The 24,007-nt window shown below is 35.0% G+C and overlaps 2 non-coding genes and 2 pseudogenes across 2 annotated transcripts; 2 read left to right on the top strand and 2 right to left on the bottom strand.

The window, feature by feature from the left end:
* Positions 1 to 16,309: 16,309 nt before the first annotated feature.
* Positions 16,310 to 17,190, top strand: LOC120181040 (annotated as a pseudogene).
* A 432-nt stretch (positions 17,191 to 17,622) lies between these two features.
* TRNAK-UUU lies at positions 17,623 to 17,695 on the top strand. The gene has a single exon. It is a non-coding gene; the product is annotated as a tRNA-Lys (tRNA).
* A 775-nt stretch (positions 17,696 to 18,470) lies between these two features.
* On the bottom strand, positions 18,471 to 18,545 carry TRNAK-UUU. The gene has a single exon. It is a non-coding gene; the product is annotated as a tRNA-Lys (tRNA).
* Positions 18,546 to 19,070: 525 nt separating this feature from the next.
* On the bottom strand, positions 19,071 to 19,598 carry LOC120181053 (annotated as a pseudogene).
* Positions 19,599 to 24,007: the final 4,409 nt, after the last annotated feature.

Genomic DNA, 24,007 nt, shown 5'->3' with positions numbered 1-24,007 from the left:
GTGCAAAAGAGACCAAGTCTTCAAAACCCAATCTGTTCGGAGGCTTTATATTCTTCCGTCTCACCCTGTCTCTGGCGAGACTATAATCCTGCAAATCATCCGTGGCGGAACCACCAGAAGTCAGTTGAGAAGTTCTTGTTTTCTCAACTGGAAACTACTCAAAATCCACCACTGTCGTGTCTTTCTTCTACTGCAACATGAAACGTTCATAAAAACAACATTGTAACACCCCTAACCTGTATCCGACTCGAATATGAGTCTGAGGTGTTACATTGACTTTTCAACTTTGACACTTAAAGAAAACAGAGAAATTTTAAACTTTATTTAAAAACAAATACCTTAAATTACATAAAAGAAACCACAAAATACTAAATCGATCAGAGCATTCGTAATAAACACTTTTCTTACATGCCAACACTATACACGACAAAAGACATACTTTATCTGTTACTTCTGATCTGATCTTCTAGCAGTGTTGCTGTTCTTACCACCATATTTCCGCTCTTCCTAATTCTTGGTACCTACGTGTAAATCACTTACACGCTAAGTCATAGACTTAGTGAGACATATAAATATAATAATAATGCATTCCGTATGAATATGAACATGCAATCTATCTATTCAATCATGTCATATACAATTCAATGTAAACAATAATATTATGGTAACATATAACTATAACAATGCAATTACCTTTGATAACCTTATATAAGCCCATGTACATTTTTGAGAACTCAAGGTATTCGAGTACATTGAGGTTGTGCACTATCCTGTCACCACAGCTCGTATGGGTCCACTAGGGGCTATGAAATTTATCCTGAAGGACCTATGTATTGTATTTATCCCGAATGAGCACTCCTTAAGAACCATATACATATTCCAGTGGATCAAATCTTTCTCAAAAGACCTTGTAAATGTTCCAAATGATACATATATGTCCCGAAGGACCACGTAGAACCCTCGACTCTTGGCATGCCAACTATACCTATAGATCTCATATCGTATACTATGGGCATTATTCTTATGTTTCATATGTTCATGTATTCATGTCATTTCTCTTGTGATCACATAACTCATATCACTTACCATGTCACATGTGCATTTGAATCTATTCACATATATCATTTATCAAATCATTTGAACATATATATTTTATGCATGTATCATAATAATTATCATGTATGCATGTTCATAACTATTGCGCTATGAAAATCAACATAGGAATTAGACTTATCACAAGTCTTATTCCATTGTACCATACTTATAATATGTACTCACCTTAGCCTTGCTTTGACTCGATTCTAATCCTTCAATTGTTCCGGAACGAGACTAAAAAGAAAGCTATTTTTATCTTTTAATGAAGGTATGCATCGATGCACTACACCATGTATCGATGTATCCCTTGACGGGTGCATCGATGCACTATCTATGCATCGCTGCATAAATCTCATTCGATGTTTGTATTTAAGGGGGTCCATCAATGCACTACTTGTGCATCGATACACTGATGGCATTCGATGTTTTTATTTTAAAGGAGTGCATCGATGCACTTTATGTGCATCGATACACCTTGAACCATTTCTGGGATTTATCCTTGATTCATCGGTATACATTGAATATGCATCGATGCACATAACCCAGAAATGTTATTTTAGCACGAAAATCTCTTCATAATATTCTCAACACTTTATATTTCCCCTCTTTTTATATCCCTAACTTGCATACTCTTACTTAAACTAATTATTATCCATTCCATACCTCTAAAACTTAGAAATCCAATTCTCCATATAGAATTTAAGAATCTCACTCAACTTCCAACATGTTCTTAATCTAATTCTAACACTTCTTATTCCTTAATTAGCTTGATGACCAGTCAAATCCTACTTCTAATTCTTATTATGAACTCTAATATAAGATTTCACTTTTCTACTTCCTTTCTTTAATTCTTCATGTACTCCTCATCTTATGGTTTTAAGATAATCTAAGCTTTCCTTAATCTTAGTTATCATCTAATGATCATAAACCAATCTTAAATTTAACAAGAAACTAACTAACCAGAAACTCACCTTTGTTTTGGGTTCCCATGCATGAAGGAAGAAGAAGAGAGAGAACTATGGAAGCTTGTAGATTTCTCTTCCCTTCCACGTGGTTAATATAACCTTTCTTTAATTAATTATTTCCCTTATAAAAGACCCTTTTTCCCTTCACTTCATCTAATAATTACTTACCTTTTTCATGTAATATTTTCAAATAAATCATTGAACTATTCCATTCTTCTACTTTAGTCACCAAGTTCTGAAATTTTTACAATTTAGTCGCCAACCCATAGATTAGGATGATACAAATCTCCCCTCCTTTTAAGAAAATTCATCCTCGAATTTTCATTGCACACATTGATAAGAACATATCTTCTAATGTTCTTATGTTGTCTCCATTACTTGCTCTTTCATTCCTTTAGTTCTTCAACTACCTTTTCCCCTTATATATTCATCCATTGTCACTTATCATATAATCAATAACCTCTATTTTTATCACTCCATATCATTAATCCATCTATTTCTTCATTATCCTCAAATTACCTTATAACAATACCAAACTTTAAATCTTCTTCAAATGTGATTAAACATATACTTTATATAATCAAACAATCTTCTCACATCTCCTTGCACACTTGTCGTATTTCTACATCTAACTTATCAGCTACACTTCTATATAATCTTTATCATATTTACCCCTGTAATTTCCTTTTTCATTTAGTTTCCTTATCTCTTTACTCATTCACAAATCAAAACCTCCTTGTAACATATATCATATCTTTTCTTCAGACTCTCATACTCTTTTTATATCGCTTATACTTATCCCTGATTATCGATCTTCATCGCATATTCGTAACTCTTATAATCCGTATGAATTGCCCAAAATTCTTGTTCTTATAGAAAATCCTTATCTTCTTTTACATACTCAGAATACCTTACCAAATCCAAATCCACGTTATATTTGATTAACTCAATCTTATATCTTTTCCAAACCTTATAACTCAGCCACCTTTGATATTACAGCTAATTAATAACAACTATTCAATCTAGGGCACAAGCCCTAATTAACCAATCATATACATCTGACCTTTCATCATTTCTTAATCCTTGTTTGTACTTCAATACACATGATCTTTTCATATTACTTTACGCACTTTTCTCATTTCAATATCAAACTTATAATCGATACTTCTTGTATAACTCTTATCATATCTAATGCTGTAAACTCTATCATTTTCTTTCCTTATTCTATTACTTTCCATAAATCAAAATATCCTTATAACATCGATCATGTCTTTTCTTTCATACTCCCTTACTTTCCCTCAAACATAAGAATCATTATTTCCTTCACTATATCACATTCATATAATCAACACAATTTTCATCATGTAATCTTGTTAGCCAACGCTAACTCTTTATTCTAAAGTACCAACCCTTATCATATTCACACTCTTGCTTATACTCAATACTACCCCTTTGTTCAAATCCATAACTCTGATTTCATTCATTTTATAAACATATCACTGATGCACTTATTCTTAAACTCTTCTACAAATGATAACCACATCACTTGATATTTTAACGCTCTTATGGTGACACTTGTTCACCATATTATATCTTATCCACAAATTAACAAAATTACTCCAGATCACTTTTCAAGTTCAAAACAATGAATACCTTATATCACTATTCTGATATGATTTCAAATTCTTGAAATCATCATTTGAGCTTACGAGGCATTTCCTGATGTGTCCACTCTTCATCTTGCCTGGCCAGGGCAGCTGAATAGCTATAACAATCAGGAATATCACCTTTCACTTTATTTCGGAATTATCATAATCATACTTCTATTATAACTTGGCAATCTAATTCTACTAGCAAGACAACACACTTACTATTATATCAGATCAAAAGTTTTCACTATTTTGTTGGCATGAATACTTTATAGGACACTCTAGACTCCAATATATACCGAGAATCGACTAAATCGTAGCTCTGATACCATTAAATGTAACACCCCTAACCCGTATCTGACCCGAATATGAGTCCGAGGTGTCACATTAACTTTTCAAACTTTGACACTTAAAGAAAACAGAGAAATTTTAAACCCTCATTAAAACAAAATACCTTAATTTACATAAAAGAAACCACAAAATACTAAATCGATCAGAGCATTCGTAACATACACTTTTCTTACATGCCAACACTATACACGACAAAAGACATACTTTATCCGTTATTTCTGATCTGATGCAGTGCTACTGTTCTTACCACCCTATTTCTGCTCTTCTTGATTCTTGGTACCAACGTGTAAATCACTTACAAGCTAAGTCATAGACTTAGTGAGATATATAAATATAATAATAATGCATTCCGTATGAATATGAACATGCAATCTATCCATTCAATCATGTCATATACAATTCAATGTAAACAATAATAATATGGTAACATATAACTATAACAATGCAAATACCTTTGATAACCTTTTATAGGCCCATGTACATTTTTGAGAACTCAAGGTATTCGAGTACATTGAGGTTGTGCACTATGTTGTCACCACAACTCGTATGGGTCCCACTAGGGGCTATGAAATTTGTCCCGAAGGACCTATGTACTGTATTTGTCCCGAATGACCACTCCTTAATAACCATATACATATTCCAGTGGATCAAATCCATCTCAAAAGACCCTATAAATGTTCCAAAGAATACATATATGTCCCGATGGACCACGTAGAACCCTCAACTCTTGGCATGTCAACTGTACATATAGCTCTTATATCGTATACCATGGGCATTATTCTTATGTTCATATGTTCATGTATTCATGTCATTTATCTTGTGATCACATAATCATATCCTTACCATGTCACATGTGCATTTGAATATATTCACATATATCATTTATCAAATCATATGAACATATATACTTTATGCATGTATCATAATAATTATCATGTATGCATGTTCATAATTATTGTGCTATGAAAATCAACATAGGAATTAGACTTATCACAAGTCTTATTCCATTGTACCATACTTATAATATGTACTCACCTTAGCCTTGCTTTGACTCGATTCTAATCCTTCAATTGTTCCGGAACGAGATTACGTTCTAAATCTACATAATAATACATTGATACATATCAGTATACTAATTGATATATTCTAAACTATCACTCCTTAGGCTAAAAAGAAAGCTATTTTTATCTTTTAATGAAGGTATGCATTGATGAACTACACCATGTATCGATGTATCCCTTGACGGGTGCATCGATGCACTATCTATGTATCGATGCATAAATCTCATCCGATGTTTGTATTTAAGGGGGTGCATCGATGCACTACTTGTGCATCGATACACTGATGGCATTCAATGTTTTTATTTTAAAGGAGTGCATCGATGCATTCATGTGCATCGATACACTTGAACCGTTTCTGGGATTTATCCTTGATGCATCGGTACACATTGAATATGCATCGATGCACATAACCCAGAAATGTTATTTTAGCATGAAAATCTTCATAATCTTCTCACACTTTATATTTCCCTTTTTTATATCCCTAACTTGCATACTCTTACTTAAACTAATTATATCCATTCTATACCTCTAAACTTAGAAATCCAATTCTCCATATAGAATTTAAGAATCTCACTCAACTTCCAACATGTTCTAATCTAATTTTAACACTTCCTATTCCTTAATTAGCTTGATGACAAGTCAATCCCACTTCTAATTTTTATTATGAACTCTAATACAATATTTCACTTTTCCTACTTCCTTTCTTTAATTCTTCATGTACTCTCATCTTATGGTTTTAAGATAATCTAAGCTTTCCTTAAGCTTAGTTATCATCTAATGATCATAAACCAATCTTAAATTTAACAAGAAACTAACTACCAGAAACTCACCTTTGTTTGGGTTCCCATGCATGAAGGAAGAAGAAGAGAAAGAGAACTCTGGAAGCTTTTAGATTCTCTTCCCTTCCAGTGGTTAATATAACATTTCTTTAATTAATTATTTCCCTTACAAAAGACCCTTTTGCCCTTCACTTCATCTAATAATTACTTACCTTTTTCAGGTAATATTTTCAAATGAATCTTAAACTATTTCATTCTTCTACTTTAGTCACCAAGTTCTAAAATTTTTACAATTTAGTCACTAACCCATAGATTGGGATGTTACAAACATCTCTACTGATCACAATTTTCTTCTCAACTAGATCTCAGAACTTGAATCCTTTGACACTTTTCTTGTAACCCAGAAAAATACACTCATTCGATTTTGCATCAATTTCAGATCTCTCATAAGTAGATATATGTACATAAGCAGGACAATCAAAAATCCGTAAGTGATCAAAAGTAACATCATGACCAGTCCATACCTCTTCTGCAACTTTCCCAACTAATGATTGCCCTTGGCGATCTATTGATAAGATAACACCATGTTAACAGCCTCAGCCCAGAAGTGTTTAGGAAGCCCTGCATTCAACCGCAACATGGCTCTTTCATTCAACGACATATTCATCCGTTCCGCAACACCATTCTGTTGTGGTGTCTAGCGCACTGTAAAATATCTCTTAATCCCATGCTCCTTACAGAAGAGTAGAAACTGTGAATATGTTTATTCCGTACCATTGTCAGATCACAAACACTTGATTTTTTGTCCTATTTGGTTTTCTACCTCAGCTTTCCACAACTTGAACTTCTAAAAAACGTCAGACTTCTGTTTCAAAAAATAGACCCAAACTTTCTGTGAAAAATCGTCAATAAAGGTAACATAATACCTAGATCCACCCAAAGACGATGTCGTGGAAGGGCCCCATACATAAAAATGCACATAATCAAGAATCCCTTCAGTTGTGTGCTTCGCAGTCTTGAAACGAACTTTAGTCTGTTTACCAATAACACAATACTTGCAAAAAATAGAGCTTACAACTTTTAACACCATGCAATAGATTTCTTTTATGTAATTCAACCATACCACGGTCTCGATTTGGATCTTTAATTCCGCTTCCTAGACCTTGCTCCACGGTCTCGATTACCCTTGACATATAAGCTATAAGCTTGAGAGCTTTCCCTTGCATTCTGCTTCCGCTGGTTGTGAGCTAACAAGGCTGCAGTAATCTCCTCAACTTTGATAGTCTCTTTCACATATGTAAGAGTAGTTACCATGTGTTCGTACGAGGGAGGCAACGAACACAACAAAATCATCGCTTTGTCTTCAGGCCATACATCCGCTGCTTTAGATACAGTTTAGTCGTTAAAGATTTGGACATAAACTGACTTTCCAACTTCCTTCAAATTTCATCTGGAGACGACAGATGCATGACGTGATACATGACCTCGTCTACCAAGCATAATCGTATGGTTCCTACCGCTCGCTACTGCAATTCTTCCCAATCTTCCTCCTCCATCGACGCCGGCTTTGTAGGTCGCAAAGCCATTAGGATCCCTTGTTGCGCCAACAGATCCTTCACCATTGTTTGCCATAATCCTAAGTTACCCTGACAATCAAATTTCGCAACTTCGAATTTTGCTCATGACATATGATATCAATTATTGAAGAATCGGGTAAAGAAAACAGGAAAAACACAAGAATTTTAACGAGGTTCAGCAATGTGCTTACGTTCTCGGTGCCTTAGGCGGCGCTAGATTTTTTTTTTATTCAATTCAATGTCTCATAGGTTAAGGTTACATTTCATTTTATAATAAATAAACCCTGGTACATATTTACAAAAATAACCTTGTACAGTACTGCTGGGTCGCACCCCCCGCACCCCCAACCTACATAATCGTAACCCCCTCTACGAGACTTTCCTTTACCGGTATATGTAAAGAAAACAGGAAAAACACAAGAATTTTAACGAGGTTCAGCAATGTGCTTACGTTCTCGGTGCCTTAGGCGGCGCTAGATTTTTTTTTATTCAATTCAATGTCTCATAGGTTAAGGTTACATTTCTTTTATAATAAATAAACCCTGGTACATATTTACAAAAATAACCTTGTACAGTACGCTGGGTCCACCCCCGCACCCCCAACCTACATACGTAACCCCCTCTACGAGACTTTCCTTTACCGGTATTTATGAGTCATACCTAACAATTTCCTTTAATCGACATCAAGGATGATGAAAATTTTGCACTTCTCAGGGTTGCAAAGCAGAGGGATTAAACTGTATGGAGCATTAGGAGCGGCCGGCCTGATAGCTGCACACAATTCTAAATGCTATGCAGATCATCAGAAGCAGTATGGAGTAGTAACACTCACTGATTGCCGCTCAGTTCTCGAACCTCCGCTCTCTGATCACAATTTCGGTAAGCGAAATTCGAATTCTCCTACAACAATCTTCGAACTTTGTCAAAATTGAGTTCCACGCGTTTTGAAGTTGGGAATTCGATCATAAATGTCCTGAAATAGATATTATGTTGATGTTGGCCTTGTATATTTCTAAAGAATCCATCACATGACAATTCATAGTCCGACCCTATACCAAGTACTTCTTTTACCATATTTGTTGATAGAAAACCACAGGCTGGTCAACTTTTAATAGTATTAGCATCTGAAAAAGACGGAACGCCCTAGTTAAATTATTACATAATTTTAATTAGTAATTAAGTTCAATTTATAATAATTCCAAACTCTTGAAATTTTGTAGGATTTTACCACTCAGCTGTCCTAAACGTGCACGTCATTAAAGGAGAGAGAAGCTTGGGAGCTAGCAAATAAAGTCTACGCATCGTTTGAAAGCTACAAGAAGTGCAACAAACACTTGTCGGACATGGCCGACTTGAATTTCTTGATGTGCAGGGCCATTGAAAACCCTGCCTTGACTTCCTCCTCATCCGAGAACGTCTTTAATATCGCTGTTCGAAGATACCGTGATCGACGATTCCGATGACCAGCAGAAGCTAGTGGGTGAAGATGACTACATGGGGTGCGCTTCGTGTCACGGCATTGCCCCTTCGATCGCCGTTTTCGACACTATCCGCAACGGGCGGCTCGATTGCGTTTGCGTTTTATCGCGTTGCATTCGAGGGAACAGATGCAGGAGCTGGTTGATGCTATGAAGCGCATTCTTGTGGATGCAGGGAAGAACCATGGCCATGAGCCAATTAAACCATAGAGTTGGCGTATTAATTTGGAACCTAAACCTGAGAGCCAACCATGGCCCTCTCTGCAAATTGGTTACTTAGTGGCGAATTGCTTGTCTTGTCCCCATTTACAATTACAACGTTACCATTCATAGCAATTATAATTAGTGGTATTAAGAACAATGTCCCATCCCCAAGGGCCCTGCGGATGTATTTGCCGGTTGTTTCACTTACTTTTCTATTTATAGGGTAAACTACGTATTTAGTCTCTCAACTCTTATTTTAATTATGTTTTGGCCAGTCAATTATTTTTAAAATTATACAGATGTTATATTTTGGTTCCGTTTGTTCATTCCTCATAAAAAATAACAGAATTGCTGATGTAATAATTTTTTTTCTCAATTTTTCAATGATGATGTAGTATTACCTTATGGTGACAAGTTAATTATTGTTAAATTTTAATGACGAATGATCAAATTAACTTTAAATATAATTTGAAAAAATATAGTTAGATGACCAAAATAATTTTTTAACCACTAGTTATCAAAGCTTAATTAAGATTATAAATGTTACAAATCTGAATTTCGAATAATATTTTATTTTTTTAAGGAAAATAGTCCAATTTCAAGGATACGCGATTTAATTTAATTTAATATATATATATATATATATATCACCATAAAATAAATTTAAAATTGAATAACAAATACTTTATTCGAATTAGGGACTGTACTTGAGTATCACTCACGTAGTACATTGTTTCCTTAATGGATCGAAAGAACGTATGACAACAAGCCGTCTTAGCTCCAGCCGGTCCCACAGACGGCGTTTTGTTTTGTTGTTTTTCGTCTTTTCAGATTTCGCTTGCCTTTTTTTTTTCTCTCGTGTTTTGTTATCATTTTATCTTTTTTTTTAAAAAAGAAATATAAAATAGTTAAAGTCATCTTCAGCCTTCATCTCTACTCTACAATATTTTTATCTCTACTCTAAAGATAAAACAGTAATTCATCTTCACACTATTTCTACATTACCAACTATACTTTATTCACAATATTTAACTATTAATATTAATTTTTACAATATATAATAAACATATACATTTCGAATAAATATCAAGAAAAAAAAATAAATAAAATATTCATAAATAACATTGATTCTCCAAATTAAAATATTCATTCCACAATTAACAAAAAAGAAAAACAAAAGAAAATAAAAAAAAAAAAAATAAAAATCATACTACTATAGAGATGAACTATAGTGTTACGTTACATGTAGAGATTATTGTAGTCTCCACATTCCATACTCTACTCTAGAGATGGGTTGTAAGTGAAATTCATCTCCAAAGTGAATATTTTCTCTACTTTGAAGATGCATTGGAGATGCCTAAGGAGCTTATTCAAACATTGTTCAGTGAATGAAAACAACTACAAGAATTCTTTCATTGACTCAGTTCTTGCATTTGTTTCTTGAATGCAGTGGCGCCGGCTACAAACACGCGCAAGCTAAACATCCATCTATGGTGTCGAATACGGCAATGGTCAGACTGATGCCTCGAACCAAGAACACTCCACGTAGTGGACCAGGCTGATTTGTTAGTGGAGTCACTACAGCAAAATGAATGTAGCGGTGTTTTAGCGGCGTTGGAGAGAAACGCCACAAAAGTTAAACATATAGCAGCGTTTATAATCGTAGCGCCACAAATTGATACTTTAGCGGGTTTTTCCACAAACGCCGCAATAGAGTATAAATTTTTGCGACGATTTAGCCAAAACGCCACAATAGAGTGGTAAATTAGCGGCGTTTTTACCACAAACGCCGCATATATTACACATATAGTGGCGTTTGTTCCTAAAACGCCGCAATAGTGTTAATCAATAGTGGCATTTTGTACAAACGCCGTAATAGTGTTAATCATAGTGGCGTTTTTAGACAAACGTCGCAATAGTGTTAAACAATAGTGGTGTTTTATTAGCAAACGCCACAATAATGTAATCAAAAGTGGCGTTTTTTTGTATAAACGCCGCAAAATGTTAAATATTAGTCCTATTTTTCTCCTACCTGAACCCTAAATATTCAAACTCTTCTTCCCTTAAAGCTTCTTCTTGGTACAACAACAGCTCTCAAACGATTCAGGCAACCAAATCGGGCCTCTCACCGACGAACTATAATATAATTGCAAGGTTTGATCCCTATTCATTAATGACCTTTTTCATTTTTTGGTTTTCTGAAAATGGGGAAAACCCAGATAGCTAACGTATTTGAGAAAAAAGAGCAGGTGTTGCCTTGACTAAGAGAAATTATCGTCGGAATGTCTACGTGGCGTATTTGCTCTGAGATGGATCAAATTATCATTGGGAGGATATCGGTCCGATCTCGCCTCTGAAACTCGATGATGACCCGAAAGGAACTCTATTGCTCCATACCCTTCCAGGCCGATCTCCTTCTTGAATGTAATAATCTATGAATCTTTCAGCCGCTATAATTTGTTTTTCTACGCTCAGTCAAAATTTATAGATCGTACGCATATAGGATCTTCGAAGCTTATTGAGAACGATGATAGAGAGGTGGGTAAATACCGATGTTTTATAACTGAATTTGGTAACTCTGTGGCGTTGAAAGAATCTTCAATTACAAAAGCAGTATCTATCCTCAATGAAGATGAAGTTGCCTCTACTGTTACTCCAAGTAAACATTTAATCATCTATTTAAATTTATTTTAATTTTTATTCAGTTCGCAGCCACCTACCATCAAGTTTCATACTGTAAGTGGAAGGTCGTTATCTGTTTCAAGTGAAGCACTGAAGCGCGCAAGGACTCTTCTTGGTGAACCGGCGGTAGGAGATTTATTTGGTGAAATGGATGAAAAGTTATCCATAGAGTTTACAAGGACGAAAAACTTAACGATGCGTCGTCAAACAAGGAAAACAGCTTTCCTACATCCTTTCCCCACGAAGACCAAAACTAAATTCTACTGAACAATATGGTGAAGATTGTTTATGCATAACTTTAATGTTTCTAAATTGTAAGCATTTTTATGCATACCTTATGTCTTAATTCAAATGTATGGATGTTGTTACTTATATAAGCTACATATATCAGTTTTTTAGTAGATGTAGCATAAATGATTAGTTGTAAATGAACTAATATTATGTAAATTAAAGGTTATTAGCGGCATTTTTGGGTACAAACGCCGCAACAGAGTTGATATTAGGTGGCGTTTTTTAATAAATGCCGCAATAGAATAGTTCCTTAGTGGCGTTTTCGTAAAAAACGCAGTAATAGAGTAGTTCTTTTACGGCGTTTTTAATATAAACGCCGCAATTGTCCTTTAATTTATCAGATATCCCCAATTGTGCAGCCCAAACCCCTTATTTGTTTTATCCCCAAATCTTCTTCCTCGAATTAGCAGTGCGAACAAACGATTAGTATATACACCAGCTTCTCTTCATTTGATTCTCCATATCTGTCATTACGAATTTATAATTTTGTGAACAAACAGTTAGTTGATCTATCACTTGTTTATTTTTCTTTCTAGATTTCCTTTTCCCATTTTGATTCTCGTTCTTTGGAAGTCGGTACTGGGAGGGCAACTGAGTTAGAGGCATTTGTTTGCGGTTGGAGAAGACTAACCATTGCAGTTTATTCCTCCTCAAATTTCAGATAGGGATCTTGTCGTTAACCTCCAACGAAAGTTTCAACGAGGGAATCCAGATTTGGCAAAGCTCATTGGTGACTCAATTTTGGCAGGCCTTCAGATCTTAGTTCTGTTCAAAGGTTAGTAAACTCTGTCACTTTTTGTTCTCTTAGTCTATTGGAAGCTTCATAGGGTTCTAGTTTTCTTTTCCTTGTTGGATCGATTTTTGCTAGATTCAAAGTAAAACTCCGTTATGCGTTGAGTTTTGTAAAATGATTTTTGGACTGGAATATCAGAGGTCATGGAGCATTGGTTAAGAGAGGGTCGGGGTGTTAAAGAGTTCAACGATTTCATCTCGGGTGTAAAAATGATAATATGAAGTGACAGCGCCATGATAGGAGACATAAGCTCTTGCAAAAATTAGAAAGTAATAAATCTGCACAATTCAATGACACTAGAAGTTTAGATGCCTTGCTTGTATTTTTTGTCTTAAGTCTCAGTAATTATTAAGACTTAAGAGACCAATTTTCAGTACTTAAGCCAAAAGAAAACATGACCAGATTTCTGCAAATCGATCTACAATTGAAACAGCAACTTAAATCTGTAAAATGAAAAAGATTGTTTGATATGAAACAACAACTTAAATCTGTAAAATGAGAAAGTTAGTACCAGAACTCGCTGACAGACGTTCCTCCTGTCGCATAGCTATGAGAAGAATTAACAACGTCCATAAAGAAAGTTGCCCTAGTCTGGCATCAAAAAGGACAAAAATGCAATTAAATGTTTACTGAAGCATAGATAACCACCATAATTTAATAAAGCATCGAAGTTCGTCACTGAGTTAAGTCCTCTGAATTTGATCGCAGCAATGTCGTAAGCTTCCGCAGCTTCCTCCTCAATATCTGTATTTAGTACAAATCATGATTAAGCACGGTTTAGGTTCATTTTTTGATGGGGAAAATCATGAACTCACTGAAGTTCCTAGGTAAAGATCTTGTTTCTAGCAACTGCCGATCCTTGCCTGCCATCGACCGTGCTGATGATGCCTGTATATAGATTCATGTTCGTTAGAGGTGGAGAAGATCATGCATGGAGCTCTGTTCACTTTGACAATAATACCTCGTACTCCACGATACATGGATGCACCCCTTGAAAAACCACTGCTCTTCCAGGTATATAAACATTATAAACAGTAAATATATATATATATAGTTTCTTGTCTAGTTCCAAAATCTGCAAATGAATCTCTTGTTGTATGTATGTGTATGCGTGTACCTTCTAATGGAAGCAAAAAATTCCTGTCTAGTCATGTGCTTCATTTCTTCAAGCTCATTCTCATAATGCTAATCTAGAAAAGCATGCACAAGAAGAAAATCAGCATTTAAAACTTGAGTTCTCAAAAAGGCCAGGTATGATGTATTTTTCATAAATACTTGTAACGAAATTTAAATCATCATTATAAGTGGTTGTTTGACATTGTAGGACCGAGAGCATGTTGGTGTTGCTAGTAGGCAACAACAAAAGTTTACACACACGGCTGGATCGAAGAGCTTGCTTGTATAGCTCATGAGGAGGTATTATAGATTATTGAAATAGTTTTTTATTTCATGTACATACTAACTCATAGTAATGACATTATGGTACATTGTAGGAAAATACATCCTGTTCTAAAGTTGGTCGAATCCAACTCTTCGACATGACACATACGAAGAAGGATGGCACTCCTATGACTGCTGACGCTGCAAAAATTATGGTACGTTTATTGGGTAGATGTTTTAAATTTACCTGACTTTATTTATATTTGTACCATGACATTTTTTATTTTAATTAATTATTTACTGTATTATTAGGAAAATTGAGGGAGAAAAGGGCGGAGTATCATGCTACTGCTTCGAGTCAAGGTATTGTTAATGATGATGACATTGAAAACCAAGCTATTAATGATGTTTTGGGTCCTGAAAGATATGGACGGGTGCGCTGTCAAGGATCATTCGTTACTCCCACCAAATATTTTGGATCAGTTCATCACAGTACATGTCATCACAGTCTCGATCTTCCCAATTAGAAGTTGGTCGTTTAAAAGAAAGTTGGCTGGGAGGATCAACAAATGGCTAACTTGAAAGCGGAAAATGAAGCAAGGGAAGCCGAGAGAGCAGCAGAAGCAGAGAGAGAAGCAGTGGCAGCACAGAGAGAATCAACATATCAGCAGAGATGTGAAGAATTTGAAAAATGACTCAATGATATGATGTTGATGATACAAAAAACGCAACCTCAAATCCACCATCGTAGCCTCATTTATGTTATGAACATTATGTTAATGTTACTGAACCGTGTTTAACTTAACTTATATTACGTTAATGAAAACTTTTATTTATTTATTGGATTTGATGTTGCTTGTTATAGATATAAGTTTGATGTTATTACTGTTTTGTTTGTTGGATAATGGAATAGGTTGAAAAAATAGATTTGGGGTATTAAGCATAATTTTTAGAACTGTTAAATTCTGTGTTATTTAGCGGCGTTTGTAACAAAAACGCCGTAATATACCATACATTTAGCGGCATTTGTATCATAAAACGCCACTATATACCAATTTTTAGCGGCGTTTGCATTAAAAACGTCGCTAATGGCGGCGTTTTTCAACAAACGCCGCTATATGTTGTGACATTGTGGTTTTTGTTGAAAATGCCGTGAACTTTAGCGGCGCTATTTTCAGTGGCGCTTTTAGTGGCGTTTGTCATAACGCCGCAGGTGTTTTAGCAGCGCTTATAAACGCCGCTATAAGTAAAAAAACGCCGCAACAAGCCACTTTTGCTGTAGTGAGTTTGTTGGATCATCAATCACGGGGTCTTCGAAAATCGATATAAAGGCAGCTGTCGTAGATGATGATGGAGTCGATCCTGATTGTCAATGGCATTACATGGGGAAGTTCGGCCATATCAGTGAAATGCTTCTTGTTGTTCTTGGCAGCCGAAACTGATGTATAGCATCCGCTTGCTAACTCCCATACGTCGTCACATCATGCGAAATCAAGATTGCAGAATGGTAAAATCCTAATAAAATATGATAAAGACACAAGAGGATGAGGTTAATTCATTCATAAATTCGAGTTTTTCTTCTTGTAGATATTTGCAGCAGGAGTTCATAATGTGATGCAAAGAGAATTAGACAGATTACCCTTAAAGATCATTTTGGGTTTATAAAAAGTAATTTCATAAATTAAAGGCTTAAAATAAAAAAGTACCCAAAAGCATGTCTCTGATTCAGTTTAGTACCTGACGTTTATTTCGTTCTAATTGTTGCATAACTTTCATTCTATAATTTAGTTTGGGTCAGGCCATGATGGATAGTTAATTTCAGCCGTTAAATGCCACCTGTCATTTGTTTAATTAAAATATGAATTTAGTAATTAAAATAAAAAAATTAATAATGAAAATTGAAAAAAATAAAAAGTTAAAACCTTTTAACTATTTACCCTTTCCCTCTCTTCTCCTTCACTCTCTTCCCCATCACTCTGCATTAATCTGAAAATTTTGAAGAAGATGACCAACGCCGTTGGTGCCAGACACGTTAGAGGTTGTGATAGCTGTATAAAGAGAAGGGCTCGATGGTACTGTGCTGCCGACGATGCTTTCTTTGCCAAGCCTGCGATTCTCGGCGAATTCGCTTGCTCGTAGACACATACGAGTTCGCCTCAAAACCGCTCGGTTAAGTCATCGGAGAGCTTTTCGCCGTAGGGATCGAGGGTTACTAAAAAGGCAAGGACAAAGAGACCCGTGAAGGGCTCCAAAAGGAAGAACGACCCCGTTTCTATGGTGCCGGAAATCGGTGCGATGAGATATCGCATGAAGAGAATGAGAGAGCAGTTGCTTTATAGGGTGACGATATTTGGTCCCTTTGTTGCTGAATTATGCACTTCGACCGACTCTAAAGCTATATTGGTTGACAGTTGCATGGGGTTTTCCCTTCCGAGATGGATCTTGCATAGTTTGCCGCCGATGTCAAGAGTTTGCTCGGTAAGGGTCTCGAGAACGAGTCCTTAATTCGCAATGGAGGAGCTGGGGCTAATTGACTCCAATGAAGATTTTAGAGACTGTTCAATGATAACGGTAAAGTGATGGTTGAAGACGAAGAGGGTTTCGAACCGTTGAGTTAAGCTTTAACTATGATTCCCTGGCAAAGCTGCGGCTTCGAAACGTTTGAGTTAAGCTTTAACTATGATTCCCTGGCAAAGTGCGGCCGAGAGGATGAGTTTGTAAAGGAAGAAGTAGTAAATAAGAGTAAAGGGGAAGTGGAATAAGATGACAATAAAACAAAAACGAAGAAGAAGAAACCATTTTTGAGCTTAGATTATGAAGCAATCATCTCTTCCTGGGCAACCCAAGGCTCCCCGTGGATGTCCGGTGGCCGACCAGAATTTTAACGCTACGAATGCTGACGATTGTACGGGAAGAGAGTGAAGGGGAAGAGAAGGAATATGATTAGGGTTAAAGTTATTTTTAATTTTCATTAATTAATTTTTATTATTTTAATTACAAACTTCATATTTTAATATTAAACAAATATCAGGTGACATTTAACGTCCGAAATTAATAGTTCGTCACAATTTGACCTAAACTGATTTATAGAGTAAACGTTAGATATTAAACTAGAACAAAATAAACCTCAGGTAGAAAAATGAAACCAAATGCATAAGTTGGACACGTTTTTATATTTAAGCCTAAATAAAAGATTACAAAAGTTTGAATTACGAACAGTATCTTCGAACTTATTTCTTCTTCATTCTACTGTGGATTGTAACGCGCTTGAGTGATAATTAGTTTGATGAATGAATGAAAACAATTTAATATCGCCAGCCGTCTTAGCTCAGCCGGTAGAGCGCGTGGCTTTTAACCACGTGGTCGTGGGTTCGATTCCCACAGACGGCGACGTGGTTTTGAAGATTTCGCTTGAAGACGTGATGGTGAAGACACATTCCATGTTTTTAACTCAACTCAAAGTAAAGTCAATCACAGGACTATTCGGCTTGACGTCTCAGGTCGTGAGGTTGAAGATGAACCCAGTGACACTGACGGGGTTTGTTGCTGTAAGTCACAATTGTTTTCATCAGGAATGTTCATCAACAAATTATGCCTGGGATAATTCATCAACAAATCACTGATATGCCTACCATTGTTGAACTTGTGAATTGTTCTTTAGTTGGAAAGAAAATTATGGATTATGTTGTTAAATTGTTTGAACCTTGAAGTTACAATATAAACTCACAGGTTGCAAATCAAGGGGGTACTGATCTCTGTGGAGCCTGGCAGCTGCTGGTTCGATTGCAGCTCTTTCCACCAAACCTTTCTTTTGGTTGCAGATCAAAGGAGCAATACGCTGTTACAACCCTCACCGACGGTCCTCGGTGGCAACCTGCATTTTGGTATGTACTAGTTCATTCACGTTATCATCCCTATCCCATGTGATTGATCAATCCAACAAACCGCACAATGAAATCGGCCCGCTCCACAACGCATTCAAGAAAGCAATTGCAGCAACAGATGGAGACAATGAAAAGAATTCTTGCAGACAGAGTGTAATAACTTGGATCTTTTCCATCCATAAACCCAGTACTGTAACGAATAAGTTTATTTACTTTTAATTGAGTTAAAAAAAATCATCTGCACCATCACATCTTCAAGCGAAATCTCAAAATAAAAACATCGTCATCGCCGTGGGAATCGAACCCACGACCACGTGGTTAAAAGCCACGCGCTCTACCGGCTGAGCTAAGACGGCTTGCGTTCAGACACAAACAATGTTTATTTTGTAAATAATCAGAGTACAGCTTGGATTAAGATTGAATTCGAATAAAGGAATGTATTTGTTATTCGATTTCAAATTTATGTGTAATGAAAAATATATGTAAAGAATGCAAGTAAATGGTTTTCTTTAAATTGGACTATAGATTTTGTTTTTTTGTCTGAATTCCGACAGTACCACCTCAAATGCAGATTCTTGTCCTTCAACCAAAACATTTCTTTCAGCCTGGAAATGGTCTTTTAAAGGGTATTCTATGTAATTCTGTTTGCATCACATTATGAACTCTTTCTGCAAATATGTTTACAAGAAGAATAAAATGTCAGAATTTTAGGAAAATTCACCTCATGTGTCTTTTGAAGTTGATTCAAATCCAATCTACCTACAACAAGTGATTAACATGATCAAAATCAGCAGTGCAGCAGAGGCCGCATGTGTATGATACAGACAAAACTACAAGTGTAACTCCAAGCATACGAGCTATGAAGGAAGTTACTCCTCAATTTAAACAAACTCCTCAACCAGTTTTCCAAAATCAAACTTCCCATACAGCACTCCACAGCATTCACAACTTCTCGGAACGTTGCGATGCTGCACGGAACGACGAGTTTATCCCTCTGTTCAAAGCCATATTCATTGTAAGACTTCTCCAACAACATCTTGAAGAGTGGATGAGACAAGTAGCTGGTCGGCACTACAAATCTTGTTCCTCCTCTCCGACATAGACGGCGAAAGACCCCGACGGCGTCGGCGGCGAAGACATTTGCTCGAATTCCCCTCAGCAAACATTCGTATTTTGAATCCTCTCCATCCCCTCCACCACCTATGCTCTTCACCTTCTTGGCTAGCTTCTTCAAGGAACCATCTTTTTCCCCAACATTTTGCTTTGGTGTCTGGAACTTGAAAGAGAGGGAATTTATGGGGTGGCTAAAGAAGGGAATTGAGGAGGAAAAATGCCATCTTTTGACTTGTCAATAATTGGTGGAATCTGTGAACATGTGAAGAAAAATGTTCAGCATTGCTTTGACTCATTGATAGTTAAAAAGAGGCCACTTTATCTGACTTTAGGCTTCAAACAATGTCAAAGATGAATGATGATGTTGAGATTCATCCCCGTCGTTTGATTAGACATTATGCACCAGAGGATGACAAAAAAAAAAATAAAGGAATTTGGTTCTCAATCTATTAAACATGGGTGGATTAGAAAAAAGGTGGGAACTAATCAACTGCTAAAGAATCATTTCTGTATTTGAAATCGAATGCCAACCACTAATCATTGTTTTATGCTTCTTTTGAAGAAAACAAAACGAACCACTTGTGTCTCATTCGATTTCTGTTTCTGCAAAGTGGAGCCATGATGAATCAAACACTTTTAAGTTCAATGGAGATTCTGCTCCACTCTTAATGGCTCGTGTCTCATTATCTTCTTTGCTTATTTGTAATGACAAGTGAGAGAAAGAGGGTTGACAAATTATGAGATAGACGTGGACTTTTTTTCTCCAGAAAAAGGACATGGTATTAAGCCAGGCCAGAAAAAGAAAGGGGTGGCCTAGCTGGACCGGACTACGTTGAAGATGACGATCATCCATAGATCACAAATTGAGTTGACTCAGCAAAGGGCTCACAACAAGGCTATTTACTAAGATGAAGGCTTTGACAAATAAGATGTGGGATGGCGGGAATAGAGGAGGACCAATACAAATGGGAAAATGGAGAGACGCATATTTGAAGAAGGATTTTTTAATTTTCAGTAATGCTTCTCGACCCTCCTCCAAGTGATTGATACTTGGAGTTGGGACCCTTTGACTAATGCTAGTGCCTTAATATGTTGACTCAACGCCTCTACTATCCACGGACTGTATCCAATATATTTAATTACTTTATTATTTAACTCAAAAAAGTAATATATTCTCTACAACCTAAAATTATATATTTGTATTAATTAAATGAGAATTTTTATCGTTGATGGTATAAAGGTATCAACGCTGATGATAGGTGATTCATTCATTCATTTTAATTTAGATGGAGAATCGTATTTGGTGATATTTTTAATGATGGAAGTCAAGAGAATCGGTTGAAAATAAATATAATAAAGAAGACGAATAGTTCAAAAGGTTTAATCTATCCTTTCTGGTTTTGTATGAGAATTTATATATTAATCCTTATTGCATGCGGGTGTTAAGTTTAATGTCAAAATTACTATTCATATGTATGCATAATGAATAACCTTAATAAATACAATCGTCTGACAATAGATTGATCCTAATACATCTTATGTTTGTATAGGGATGGGCGTAGGTCGGGTCGAATCGGGTTTTCGGTCCACTCGACTTGACTCGAAAATTATACATCCTCCACCTGACCCAAATCTGACCCGTAAAATATACACCTGACTCAATCCTGACCCGCCTTTTTGAAATAAAATTCGAACCCGACCCAACCCGAAATAATATATTTATTAACAAATATTACTTTTATTTAATAAAAATAGGGATTTAATTAAAAAAATAATATATAGACCAAATTTTTAAAAAAAAAATCTGAATCGATCGGAACCCATTTGATTTGAGTCTCGTGCTCATCCCTAGGTTTATCGGTAGTCATGTTAAAGGATTGTGATTAATTAATAAATATAATAAAACGTTACCATATGATGTTTGAGTTAAATTATACGTTCCAAACACTCTTCATATGAATGCATGTGACTGAAATATGAAATATGAATTATATACCAAAATGATTATCTATATATGTTTGGCATGTTTATATTTCTAAATGAATGAGACATAGTCAAATCATAAATATGAAAAAAAAAACTTTAAAGTGATTTGGTTACAAGAACAATTGACTTTGCTTGCCTTGTCTTAATGTTAAAATGGTACAAATTTAAATATATGTCAAATTACATTGTCAATATATATAAAATATTAAAAATAATTAAAAATATAGGAAATTACTATTATATTTTTTACTGTGTGATGATATTCAATAAATAGTATTAGACTCAAGTTTATGGGAATCATTCTTATTTGGATGAATTTGGGATGAAATTGGAATGTTTAAAAAGTTCATAGACCAATTTAGAATGAGGGTTATAGTTTGTGGATGAAATTGAAATGGACTAATTTAAAATAGGATCATAGTTTGGGGATGAAATTGGAATATTCAAAAGTTCAAAGACAAATTGAAATAAGAGTTATAGTTTAGGGACATGTGATGCAATTAACTTTATTTTTTTCCATATTTTTATCCTTTAAATTTAAACAAATTCTTAATTTTCATTTTCCCCTTAAAATTTAAATAAACCGTGGATTTTTTTAAAAGAAATTAATGAAGGCAAATTGGAGGCTTTCTAGCTTTGTAGAGGAATAATGTAAGGTAAGGCGATGTCGCTCTCTTCAACCTCAGCATGGAGTATGTAAGCGATGGAGAATCGTATTTGGTGATATTTTTAATGATGGAAGTCAAGAGAATCGGTTGAAAAGAAAATAAAAAGAAGACGAATAGTTCACAAGGTTTAATCTATCCTTTCGGTTTTGTATGAGAATTTTATATTAATCCTTATTGCATGCGGGTGTTAGTTTAATGTCAAAATTACTATTCATATGTATGCATAATGAATAACCTAATAATACAATCGTCTGACAATAGATTTGATCCTAATACATCTTATATGTTTGTATAGGGATGGCGTAGGTCGGGTCGAATCGGGTTTTTCGGTCCACTCGACTTGACTCGAAAATATACATCCTCCAACTGACCCAAATCTGACCCGTAAATATACACCTGACCAATCCTGACCCGCCTTTTTGAAATAAAATTCGAACCCGACCCACCCGAAATAATATTTTATTAACAATATTACTTTTATTAATAAATAGGGATTTAATTGAAAAAATAATGTAATTCCAATTATCTCTAAATATTAAGGTAAAATTATATTTTTTGGGTAGAATATTTTTCACTCTAAACATGACCCGAACCAGTCAGAACACAACTTCTAAAAAATCAGACTCGAACCCGAATTCTTTTTTTTTAAAAATCTGAATCGATCGGAACCCATTTGATTTGAGTCTTGTGCTCATCCCTAGGTTTATCAGTAGTCATGTTAAAGGATTGTGATTATTAATAAATATAAAACGTACCATATGATTTTGAGTTAAATTATACGTTCCAAACACTCTTCATATGAATGCATGTGACTGAAATATGAAATATGAAATATGAATTATGAATTATATACCAAAATGATCTATATATGTTTGACATGTTTATTTCTAAATGAATGAGACATAGTCAAATCATAATATGAAGGAAAAAAAAAACTTTAAAGTGATTGGGTTACAAGAACATTGACTTGCTTGCCTTGTCTTAATGTTAAAATGGTACAAATTAAATATATGTCAAATTACATTGTCAATATATATATAATATTAAAAATAATTAAAAATATAGGAATTACTATATATTTTTACTGTGTGATGATATTCAATAAATAGTATTAGACTCAGTTATGGGAATCATTCTTATTTGGATGAATTTGGGATGAAATTGGAATGTTTAAAAGTTCATAGGACAATTTAGAATGAGGTTATAGTTTGTGGATGAATTGAAATGGACTAATTTAAAATAGGATCATAGTTTGGGGATGAAATTGGAATATTCAAAAGTTCAAAGACCAAATTGAATAATAGTTATTTAGGGACATGTGATGCAATTAACTTTATTTATTTTTCATATTTTTATCCTTTAAATTTAAACAAATCTTAATTTTCATTTTCCCCTTAAATTTAAATAAACCGTGGATTTGTTTTTAAAGAAATTAATGAAGGCAAATTGGAGGCTTTCTAGCTTTGTAGAGGAATAATGTAAGGTAAGGCGATGTCGCTCTCTCATTCTCAGCATGGAGTATGTAAGATAGTAATGATGAGAAATGGCTCCCTCTTAATGAATTCTACTCGATCTCTGCCTCGGATCTCTCGGACTTTAAATTTCTCGTACCTTTTGTCGTAACCATTCTTCGGTGGGTCCGAAATTGAGTTTCGACTTAATTTTGATGTGATAGAGCCGCTTCCGATCATTTAAAATTAGGTTGATCGATATCCTTTTACCTGATACATTATTACCAGAATGAATCGGATTTGAGAGTCGATTACAGTCTGGGAAGGTTAGCTCCCTCTTATTGCTCTTTCGGTACTAATTTAATTTATCGGTTGTCTTAATTACGAAAATTAAAAGTTAAATTAAATTTAAAAGTTCGATCCGAATCACTTACCCCTTTGACGAATTTGAAATTTTTCTAAAAATAAAATTAATATTAGGCCGTAAGATAGAATAAATAAAGCAAAATTGAAAAGAATTAAAGTTAGAGTTAAAATAAAAATAGATTTAAAAAACAATAAGATAAAAAAATTGATAAAATTCAAATAAATAAAAGCATA

The sequence above is a fragment of the Hibiscus syriacus genome, unplaced genomic scaffold (genome assembly GCF_006381635.1).
Source record: "Hibiscus syriacus cultivar Baekdansim isolate YM2019G1 unplaced genomic scaffold, ASM638163v2 tig00112507_pilon, whole genome shotgun sequence".
Lineage (NCBI taxonomy): Eukaryota > Viridiplantae > Streptophyta > Magnoliopsida > Malvales > Malvaceae > Hibiscus > Hibiscus syriacus.
The sequence above is the reverse complement of the archived record's forward strand: the minus strand, read 5'-3'. Positions and strand labels throughout refer to the sequence as shown.